This window comes from Lagopus leucura, unplaced genomic scaffold, assembly GCF_019238085.1.
Source record: "Lagopus leucura isolate 7727_CA_CO unplaced genomic scaffold, USGS_WTPT01 Super-Scaffold_100001, whole genome shotgun sequence".
NCBI classification, from domain to species: Eukaryota; Metazoa; Chordata; class Aves; order Galliformes; family Phasianidae; genus Lagopus; species Lagopus leucura.
Genome location: NW_024962262.1, coordinates 58309437 through 58321530, shown reverse-complemented (window position 1 = coordinate 58321530; position 12094 = coordinate 58309437).

The window sequence follows — 12094 nt, the reverse complement described above, 5'->3', positions numbered from 1 at the left end:
GAATGTCAGGGGGAAGTTCTTTACAGAGAAAGTAAGAGAGAGTTCTTTACAGAGAGTGAGGTGCTGGAACAGGCTGCCCAGAGAGGTTGTGGATGTCCCATCCCTGGAGGTGTTCAGGGCCAGGTTGGACAGGGCCCTGGGCAGCCTGGTCTAGTATGAAATGGGGAGGTTGGTGGCCCTGCATGTGGCAGTGGGGTTGGAGATTCACGATCCTTGAGGTCCCTTCCAATCAGGGCCATTCTGTGAGCCTGTGATTCTGTGATAAAGTAACATTTTTTGACACCTACTTTATTTTGGTGCTGCCATAAGATCCATCTGTGAGGCTTCCTATCTTCTTCGAGTAAAGAATATTATCCCAGCAACAGTGTGTTGCCACACAGAGTAGCAAATCTCTGGATCATAGGAAGGATAAGGATATAGAAATGAAGACAGTGCTGCTGGTGCTAGCAGGGACCCCTCTAATATCTCCTTGGACTTCTGTGAACAGCCTGAGCTTTTGCTGGAGACAGCTGATGGAGATTGCCTTTGACTGTAAGCACCAACAGGAATTGCAGTCTAACTGCAGTACGTTAAATTGTGCCTGTATGCCCTAGTATCAAATTATTTCATGGATTATATTTCAGAATCTCTGGACACCTTGCTGGAGAAGCAGGCATTGCTTGACATGGTCTTTGTTGTTTTCTCCTTCCCTTTCTGCTGCATTAACCTATGACAATCCACAAATTCTGGTGATGAAACTCAGTGATTCTTAGATGGACTTAGTGTTCAAAGGGTATGGCTTTGCAAGATGCTCTGAAAGGAAGACCAATCTAGAGATGGGCAGTCTCTGAAATTGAGCCTGTAAGCTCAAGAACAATGTCTGTAATATAGACTCCTTGTGCTGGGCTCTGGGAATTAGCCTGGTAGAGTCAAGAGTGAGCCAAGAATGATGATGGAACAAGTCAAGCAACTTCACCCCGGGCAGTGACTAAGATTGCTAGAAACTGAAACAAAGATTTTGGAATGACTGAGAAAAAGGATGATAAAAAATGAACTCCAGATACAATGGACTGTGCATGGAGAAGTTAAACAACTGTTTTCTGCACATAGTGAAGTAGTCACCTATGGCAGAAGTTTTTGCCTGTACATGTAATCACCTTATTATGTAATACCTTGCTTTATTAGTAAGAAAGGAATTTTGGCACAGAAAGGCCTAATAAATTAAAGCCTCCCTAGGGGTGGTAATCTCTCCCTGAAGAGATTTATGTGATGTGGACACTGTTTTTTTGTTTGTTTCTTTTGTTAACAAAGGTGTAGGAAAGTAAGCTTTGTTAATTTGTTAAGAGTTAGAATGTGTTCTGACTAAGTGGAAAGAAAAGTTACTTGAATTCTTAAAACAGGTAAGACATTTAATGAGACAAGTTGCTTCCATTTGAAAATATTTGATATATGTGTAAGATAATCATGAAGTAAATGCAAATGAAATTAAACCAAAGCAAACCAGGACACTAAGTTTATTGAGAGGTGCTATATATCATCTCTAGCTAATTTATAAACATGTAAATTAGGCAGGCTGAAGACAAAGAATGTGTCAATCATTTTTTGGAATGATTTCTCAAGATGATGTCATCGTGCTGTGGAGGACCAATGAAAAAATGATGTGATATAACACACACTTTTTTTTTTTTCCCCACTACATCGAGGTTGTTAGTATAGATAAGCTTGTCTGTTTTGGTAAAGATGCCTTGGATCTTAGTAGAAAAGGTAGCTTTTTTAGTCTTTTTTGACTGTTTAAAGGAACAGATCCCATCCAAACTACAAACTTCACAAACTAGAAACTTCAATAAATAAGATTGAGGCATAAGAACACAGAAAATGAGGTAAACTTGGAGGATAAGAAAAGAAAATGATTGGAAGTGCTGTTTATATCTAGCTCTAAGGTTAAACACGGAGTCCATCATCTTGAGAAAGAAGTAATTAGTACTTTATGTGAGAGGGAAAGGCAAAACACTGCTACCTGCTAATCAGGTTCATCTCCATCCTGCTTGGACCAAGGGAGACCTCTCCATCTGAGTGCTCAGAATGAGAGCAACATAATATAGTGGCATGCTGAAAAGGAAAAAGTGGTTCCCAACTGCACTCAATCAGGAGGATTAAGTCAGGGCAGCAAAGGGACTTCTATGACAGGGAGGCAGGAGTACGGTGTGATTCCACGTGATCTGTGGGACATCTGTAGTTGTAGATTAGCAGCCTTGTGGCTTTTGGACACTTATCAGACAGAGGCTGCCATAGGGAAAGGCAAAGAGCCGTGCATTTTTAATTGAGCTTTTCATCTCCTTTTCTTTGATTCCTCCTCCTAAAAGCAACGTTTTTAGCAGATCTGAAGGAACGTCTCTCTCTTATTGCTTTCCTATAAGAAAGCATGCAGTCGTTTCCCTGACGGTAACGTCCACAAATATCGATGGCTTTGCAATTAAGTTTTAACAAAACATTTAGTAAAGAGCAAACCAAACTGAAACTGTCAGGGCTGGGTGGCCCTCTCCTGGCCAAACAGTGCCATGCACTTGCCTCAAACGAAACCCCATTGCAGAGTGCACAGCCCGCAGATACCCGTGCAAAATAAAGCAAGAAGCCGAATACATTTCCTTTGGATCCGACGGGTCGCTTTCTTGTTTTATGTGTCAGAACTTTACCAAGCAACACGCTGAGTATGACCAAGCCTCCTTCATCACCTGCAACGTGAAGAATCACCAATAAACGGTTATTTGTATATTGATCATTAAAAGTGGGATCCATTTCTCCTAGCTTAGTCCCTTCAGATCTTTTGTCACCTGCTTTAGGTTAGTGCCCTTTGGTGTCTAAAAGTCTTTCAGGTTGAGATGAGTTGCTTGTAAACATGCCTATTTCTCTTCACCACAGTGCTTCCACGCAGAAATTGGCAGGTAGTTTTCCTCATTTGTGTTTCTCCTCTTACTTCCACTACAGTGCAAAACTGCTATTCCACTGAGGTCTGTCACATTGTGTTGTGTATATATGGTATAAATATGTAGGTTGCTCCAAAAGTAATGCCTCCTATATATTTCCATGGAAACCACAACAGATACAAAGCATACAATAACACTGATAGAGCAAATTCTCAGCTACAAAACACTGTTTTTCAATATAGTCACCACTATTAGCTATGAACTTTTATCAGTGATGAACAAGATCCTGCATGCAATGCTCATAAAAATCTGCACCAGCAAAGGTGACACACTGCTGCTCTTGCCACCGCTGAAGCAAACCACCCAGCACCTCACTGTGCTCACATCCACTGGTTGGTCTCCACAAATGTTCAGCAATCATCAGTGAACGTCAGTACATACCATTTTTTCTGCTCAGAAGAATTCAGTGATACCCCACTGCCTTATCTGTCCTTCCATGTCAGATGTCATTTTGCCAGACTGTCCCTCTCTACCATCATGAGCAATCATCATCACCATCATCAGCATTGCAACAACATGAGGGGATATTGGAGGGAAGGTTCAACCTCTATTTCCATACCAACAATATCCACCTCTGACATCGTGGGCCAACATATTAAAACAGGACGCATTTCTTTCAGAGCAGCCCTCATAAAATAATGAGGCCTAAATCTCTTTAAAGAGAAGGGGATTTATTTTTTTTTTTTATCATTACTGGCATCCTTCCCTTTTCCTCCTTTCTCCTGGTTCTCCTCCTCCCTCCATTCCCCTTCTAGAAGTGGGGAGGTATCCTGAGTTTGTGAGTCTTTTCTTTCATCTGGCAACATAGCAAATTCTTCCTGTCTTGTCTTTAAATATTTCACTAGCATATCTGAAATACAGTGCACTGACAGCATGCCTTTCATAAAGACTGATGAGTCACACAGCAGGAAAAAAAATGAAAATGCCCATTAATCATAAAATGCTGATGGTGTTTGCAGGTGACAAAAAAAAGGGCATTGCTAGGTCGCTGTTACAGCATGAGGTCTGAATAGTCTGGTAAAGCAGTCAAATAGAAAGGAGTATATTTATTATACTACCACATGCTGTATTGTGCAAGTGGGAACATGAGGATCCCCACAGCATCAGTGACTCTGTCCTGAGAATGGTAGAATCTTTCAATCATAGAATCATTAAGGTTGGAAAAGACCTCTAAGGTCATCCAACCACCAACCTACCACACCATGCCCACTAGCCATGTCCCTTAGTGTCATGCCTGCACATTTCTTAGAATCATAGAGTCATAGAATGGCCTGGGTTGAAAAGAACCGTAATGATCATCTGGTTTCAGCCTCCCTGCTATGTGCAGGGTCGCCAACCACCAGACCAGGCTGCCCAGAGCCACATCCAGCCTGGCCTCGAATGCCTCCAGGGATGGGGCATCCACAGCCTCCTTGGGCAAGCTGTTCCAGTGCGTTGCCACCCTCTGGGTGAAAAACTTCCTCCTAATATCTAAACTAAGCCTCCCCTGTCTCAGTTTAAAACCACTCCCCCTTGTCCTGTCACTATCCACCCTCATAAACAGCCGTCCCCCCTCCTGTTTATAAGCTCCCTTCAAATATTAGAAGTCCACAATGAGGTCTCCCCGAAGCCTTCTCTTCTCCAAGCTAAGCAAGCCCAGTTTCCTCAACCTTCCCTCATAGGAGAGGTGCTCCAGCCCTCTGATCATCTTAGTGGTCCTCCTCTGGACCTGCTCTAAGAGCTCCACGTCCTTCCTGTGCTGGGGGCCCCAGGCCTGGACGCAGTACTGCAGACAGGGCCTCACAAGAGCTGAGTAGAGGGGGACAATCACCTTCCTTTCCCTGCTGGCCACCCCTTTTTAATGCAGCCCAGAACACAGTTAGACTTCCAGGCTGCAAGTGCACACTGCTGGCTCATGTCCAGCTTCTCATCCATGTTTCCACATATCTACATCCACATTTCTTGAACACCTTCAGGGACGGTGACTCCATCACAACCCTGAGAAACCTGTTCCAGTGCCTCAGCACTCTTTCGGAGAATATTTTTCCTAATATCCCACCTGAACTTTCCATATATAACTTGAAGCCAGTCCCTCTCATCCTATTAGTATTACCTAGGAGAAGAGGCCAATCCAAATCTCACCACAACCTTTCTTCAGGTAGTTGTAGAGAGCAATAAGGTCTCCCCTGAACCTGCTCTTCTCCAGACTGAACAATCCCAGTTCCCTTAGATGTTCCTCATAAGACCTGTGCTCCAGACCCTTCATAGTTCTGTTGCCCTTCTCTGGATATACTCTAGGGCTTCAATGTCTTTCTTGTAATGAGGAGCCCAAAACTGAACACAGCACACAAGGTGCAGCGTCACCAGGACTGAATACAGAGGGACGATCACCTTCCTGTTCCTGCTGGCTGCACTCTTTCTGATACAATCCAGTTGGCCTTCTTGGTCACCTGGGCTCACTGCTGGATCATGTAACTCTTTATCCAGGTGATCTTGAGTCCAAAGCATCAGCATGGCCTCAGGAGAGGCAAACCACCAGGGATGAGAAGACGCCACTCCTCCTTTCCAGCTTTCATAAAGCTACATGGACCCTTCTGCTGCAGCTGGCTTCCCAAACAAAAACAGTGCCGAACAACAGTGCCAAACAACAACAACATCAATAAACAAAAAAAACAAAAACCACCAAAACAATCAAAACAGGCATCAGAGTGGTGCAAAAAGGAAAATCAAAGTAGTGGAAAAAATTCTTCCCTTGTGAAAGACAGGTATCAGCCCACACAGCTTATACAACGGTGGGCTAAGAGTTTGAACAAATTTTGTAAGACTCAGACGAGAAGAAAAGTTGGTTAAGCAGCTCTCAACCTGTGGGATATAATGAGCTACCGGGATGGGAAGCAGATGTGAAGAATTTTCTTCCTAAAATAAAGATAACTGGCATGTATGGAAAAAGAGGAGGAGGTATAAAGGCATAGGGTAACATCTGAGAATGAGACTGTTAAAGGCATGTGGATACCTAAAAGCAAGAAGCAGCCTTTATTGAGCATTTCAGAAGCATGTGTAATACCGTACTCTTGTTAAATTGTCTCTGAAAATCTGAGACTTGAGGTTAGATATGAACACATACTATAAATTGATAGCTAGTCTAACCTTTGTTTGCAATCATTTGGAATGCTTAGCACAGAAAGAACTCCTAGGAAGCTGGATATATCACTCTTACTTGCAGCAACGTGATTGCTTTCTGAGGAGCAGGCTCAGGGTATAACAGTCTGGTGATACAAAGAAGAACCTGGATGTCCAGCTAGCACAGAATAGCATCATTATTACAATCTCTTTTATACTCCATATTTACTCATGGAGGCAGGAGAGTTCTGTGTAACCTCTGAGGTGATGAGACCTTCCTAATACTGCCTGTGTTTAGCACATTTTAAACTGCTAGTACTGAATCTGTCTCACACCTTTAGAGCTATCCCACAGCTGACTTCTGTAGATTTTTGCTGTTGGAAGAGCCAACAGTTCGTACACATCCTGTACTTTATATTTAAAGCCCTGAACTCTGAATTCAAATAGAGATCTGCTTCCTAGACTTTCTAGCTTTTTGGTATCTTCCATCATCTGTCCAGTAATATAAACCCCTGTTTCTCTCTGGTAGCAAACACAAAGAGAGCTGTCAAATGCTAAAACATAAGAAGTCTCGGATTGTGAGAATAAAGAAAGCAGCTGCCAAAATGTGCCTTGTCACCTGTAATCAAAGAGTTTTTGATCTAAAGGTCTGAAAAGAAAGAAAAAAACATATTATTTTAGCTTCTGGGGTGCTAAAGCCATTTTGAAATCACATTTAAATGTAGTTGAAATACAATTTTACTTTGAAATGAAAAATCAGTATTTTGTTTAATAGCCAAAAATGCTTCTAATGTTTTTACCTTTTGCTTTTCCAGTACTCTAAGTGATTCTGCCAGTTTGGCTAGAACTTACAAATAATTTCAGCCAATGCTCAAATGGCTTTTCTTTTTTCCTTTCCAAAAAATGTGCATTCTTATTCTCTTTAAGGCAGGAGATGGAATGGTTCTTCTTTGCGGTACCTCACCCCCTGCACTTTTACAGGCACACAGCACTGTGCGTGATCCTTTGGAGAGGGAGACACGGCTAATTCTTCCTTCAGCTGAAGGGAGAGAGAGCAGAATACTAATGAGCTGCTAGGGCATCCCTCTCCTGCTTCTCTCTCTTTTTGTAACTCATGTACACAAACTTAGGTGCTTGTGAGAAAATGCCTTTCCTTTTTCTCCCTAAGAAACCATATTTCTTATAAGTATCTGCCCTTGTACTTTTAGAGCACAGAGAGCACTGCTTGGCTATTTCCAGCTTCAAAATACTGGATTAGACAGAACAAAGGTTCAGCTCCATACAGTCCTACTGCCACAGTCTTTAGCAATGACAATGTCAAGTTGTGCATGTCCTTGTTACTACAGAACAGCACTGCAGCTCATTTTTTTCTAAGTAACGTGCATATGCCTTCAATTTCCCAAAGAGTCTGACTCCCATCTGGAGTTCTACATCAGCACTAACTCATTCTGCCTCCCTGCTGCCAAGTACTGTGAAGGTGTGGCACCGAGGAACACCGTTAGTAGGCATGCTGGTGAAGGGATGACTTCTGGAACAGTGATCATAAAGATCATTTTCAACCTCAATGATTCTGTGATTGTATGAGTTTGTACTACACTTATTAAGCAAGAACTGTGCAAGAACGGTGTTTGGTTTCATCTAATGGCTACAACTGTATCTGGAAAAGAAGAGCACTATTAATATTATGGAAGGTGTAACAATTCGTTACTTAACTTGCAAAACTTTCAAACGAAGATCCAATAAAACTGCTCAGATGCAGCAATTGAAATTATTTCTGCTGTCAGAGTACATATCAGTGAAATAAAATGCATTATTAAAACATCAGTTTGAGAATGACAATATTTTCATGGAAGACTTTCAGTAGAAACATTTTTCTATCATGTGACAGCCTTGAATATCAGCTCTGGGTCTGATCTGCATTATCCAAGCAGGAATAAGCCACAGGGCTTGCATGGCCCAGAATGAGGAGAAGTACATTTTATTTCTCTTTGCAAGTCTTGCTAGATTAATGAATCTGCCTCAAAATAGCCTTGAGATACACAAAACAGCATCCCAGCTGATGGTGAGTGAAATATTTGGCCTTAACTACCTGTAAATAATTTAATTGCTGAAAAGTTTGGTTGATCAGCCTAAGGCAGTTAATTATCTAACAAGATTCCCAGGGAACTCCAATAGTGTTTTCTTCCTTATTAGGACAATTAGGACAGATTTTTTTTTCTTTTTTTTTTTCCCTCCTCTTATTCTGGCAAATGCCTTCTAAACAGAAAATAAAGTGTGCAAGTTGAAAGTTAACAACTGGTAAAAAAGAAAAAAAAAAAAAAAAAAAAAGGCATTTCAATCTAGAGGTTTTTTAAAGAAAGCACACTGAAGGCCATGAAGATTTTCATATGTCAATGGATGGAAAACAGAAAGTTTTATCTAGCCTCCATTGCTATTCTCTGCATTGTCTAAAATCGTTTCCTATTATTAAAAGGAAAAGAAGGTGCTGTAAATCAAGGTAACAAGCAGCTTTCCTAGAGCTGCCAACAGTTACTGTATCACATGCACACATGTAGGCATGAATGCCTTCAACCAGGCACCCCTCGGTTTATGCATTTCATTCTACATATGAGTTATTTTTCTTCAATATGGCTGGCTATGAGTACTTAGGAAATGCCTTCCATCAACGGACCATGTTACAGTCTCACTGATTTTGAAAATGAAGCCATTTTTCTTTCACTTTTGCTCTTGTAATTTATTGAAGGAATCGAAGACGGCTTTTCAAAAAATGATGGGCTAACCAGAAGGCTTTGAGCTTCCAGTTTCCAGGCTGTTGTAAGGCTGGCTGTCAAGGACGGTGCCTATTTATTGCCCTCTGCTGGTATCGTCCCTATATTTGATATTTCAAACCTGACTTGTCTACCATTTGTCTCATCATTTATTTGCCATTCCCTAACAGTGCAGATGATGTTTTAGAAGAAAGACAGATTTGAAGATTGATACTGGTAGGATGAAATGTCATGTGCTTAGTTGTGCAGAAATGATGTTCACAAATGAAGTGCTGGGGAACTGAATTTTTTAGGCTATTTCTTTAATGGGATCTTCAAATGCGAGAAATAACATGAAATCCTTCTCTACAGAAACAGACCCTCGAGAAAGGGAATCATGCTTTGAGGAAACTGAAAAAATTACTGCTGATTTCCTTTTAATAGCAAGCTATTACTAAAACTGAAAGATGAGGTTTGCTATTCTTTAAGTATTCATTACTTCACTAAAGCATAAAAGGAATATTTTAGAAAAGAAAATAGAATAACCTAGCAAATAGACTGCAAATTTAACATTCCAGATCACACTTTTACAGACAACATATCTGTTCTTAATACTTAATATAACAAGGGATTAAGCACTTTTGATGAGAAACAGTATCCCTTTCTCTTAGCTACTTGTCCTCAGTCATGGTAACATCTGCCAATAGATGAGGTGCTTCTCAATTACTGGAAATGATAAAAACAGGTTCATACGTGGGGCCTTTCTGTTCCTAAAAGAAGAAACAGCAGCTTAAGTAATGACAGCTTCTGGGAAGTCTCAGCCTGCATGGTCTCGCTGGGTTCCCTCTGGTTTATGATCTAATAATTCAGTTGCACAGCTGAGCTCTTTCTCTCTCTTTTCTACATGTTCCCTCCCCTTCTTGATCCTTCATCCATTCTTTCTTCCATACTCCTTTCTTCCTGCTTAGCTCCAGTCTTCATCCTGTCATTATCACTTCTCCATTTTGCATATCCAAGGAGTTCAAGACTAAAAGATCTAAAAGAAAGTTTTACCCTAATTTACTAAATAAAACTAGCTATAGGCTGCCACCTGAAAAATAAATTAAGCCCAAAATACTGCAGAGATCAAAGCAGATACTTAAGAGCCAGCAAGCCTGGATGAGATGTCAAAAGAAGTCTAAATGATGGTATCCTAAAGAAATTTGTTCCAGGAATTTGTTGTGCTTCCTTCCTTAACACCGCTGCCTTTAGAAATGTATATATATATTTATTTGAATCCAACTTCCTATGACATTGTTACAATACATCACTGAACTTTTCATGGATGAAAGACCACTTTGGTGCCTAGCATTTCTTTCTTATAAAAATCACAGAAAGCATATCACCTCTGAATTTGCTTTTAGTTAAGATAAATAGGCTGAAAGATTTAATACTGTCATTATGCTGTATTCGCAGGAGTGTGTTCTCTAATTTCAGCCCTGAAAATAGCCAGATCACTTTTACTGAAACTTTCTTTCCTCCAAGGTCCCACTCCTCCACCTCTGGAACACACCAAGCTCGCAGACCTCACCAGCCTGCCAACACTCCACACTGAAGTTATACACAAAGAGCAGCAGGGTCACAGCATAACATCCATGGCAGTTGTAAGGCTGCAATAGGTCCTGGATCTTACAGAATCCATTATCCTTTTCCTAGAATTACTCTTCCTGTAGATTCCTATGAGTCTTTTCCTATTTTGGTACTGAAGATCCCAGTATTAATATAATGATGTTAAGGTGTCCAAAGTATATTTGCCGACAATATGCTGAACTTAGCTAAAAAAATATTACATTTCTTCCAACACAAGCCCCAGCTTACCTGATATGTTTGCACATGTGTTCTGCATTCCAGTATACAAGCTATAAACTTCATTTTGAACAAGCATTAGATAACGTTTATATACTCCTAATTATGCAGTCCCTTTTGACCCTTGCTTTTCACAGACTTTAATACCTATAGAATTACATGGAGAAAGGAAACACTGAAACACCTTTGCTAGTTTTCTGTACTTTAAAAAAAAAAAATCTTGCAAAAGAACTTATGAATATTTATTACAATCATATATTTAAATGGCCCTTATAAAAGCTTTATCCACAAACGAATGGTGCATAGCACAGAATGAATAAGAAACCGGCTGAATACACTGGAAATTCTGTATGACTTCCTTTGTGGTTCTAAAGATCCCCTTCTGCTTTTCCATGGAAGAGAGTTATTGAGATCTGCTGCATGAAGCTGGCACACTTCACACCACAGAGGAATACATCAGTCCTGACTAGCAAAGCAAAAGAGGGACCGTATTGCATAAGGAAGGATGGAATTGAGTTGGGCAATGTTAAATTAATGGGTAAAGCTTTCTGAAATACAATTTTATACATGAAGCTCTGCTACTTTCACAAGTTGCCCAAAGCAAAACTCTTCAGTTGAATTATTCACTGAGGGCAGAGAGAATTCTTTTCTCCCCTGAGAAGTGGACTTCTAACCCCACACTGAAGTTGCATATTCTTCCTATTCTTCCATCTCAGAGCTCTCCTCCGTGCATAAAGCTGGATTGCTGCTCTGCTGCTGCCATGTTCCCTGGCACCTCTTGCCAGGACATCTTGACAACATGCAACCAGTTGACTTTACATCTGCTGTCCTCTTGGCTAATTTGTTCGGGGACACCAGATTTGCACAACTTGTCCTCAGCTTTTCATAGGCTTCTGCTGGATACATGTGGCCACAGATGTCAAGGAGAAGGCTGAGGTCCTCAACGCCTTCTTTACATCTGCCCTTAATAGTCAGACCAGCTATCTTCAGGGCACTTTGTGCCCTGATATGGATATCTGGGCTGACATGCAGCATATCTCCCCGGAGATCGAGGTGGAGACAGTTAGAGAGCTCCTCCTCCATCTGGACAGTCACAAGTCCATGGGACCGGATGGGCTTCATCCTAGGGTGCTGAGGGAGTTGGTGGGGGTGATCGCTAAGCCGCTCTCGCCTATCTACCAGCGCTCCTGGTTGACTGGAGAGATTCCAGAGGATTGGAGGCTTGCTGATGTGACTCCCATCTACAAGAAGGGCCGTAAGGAGGATCCGGGGAACTACAGGCCTGTCAGCCTGACATCAGTGCCAGGGAAGGTCATGGAACAAATCCTCCTGGGAGAGATCACACAGCTTGTCCGCGGGATCAGGCCCAGCCAGCATGGGTTCATGAAAGGCAGGTCGTGTTTGACCAACATCATCTCCTTCTACGACTGGGTGACCAAA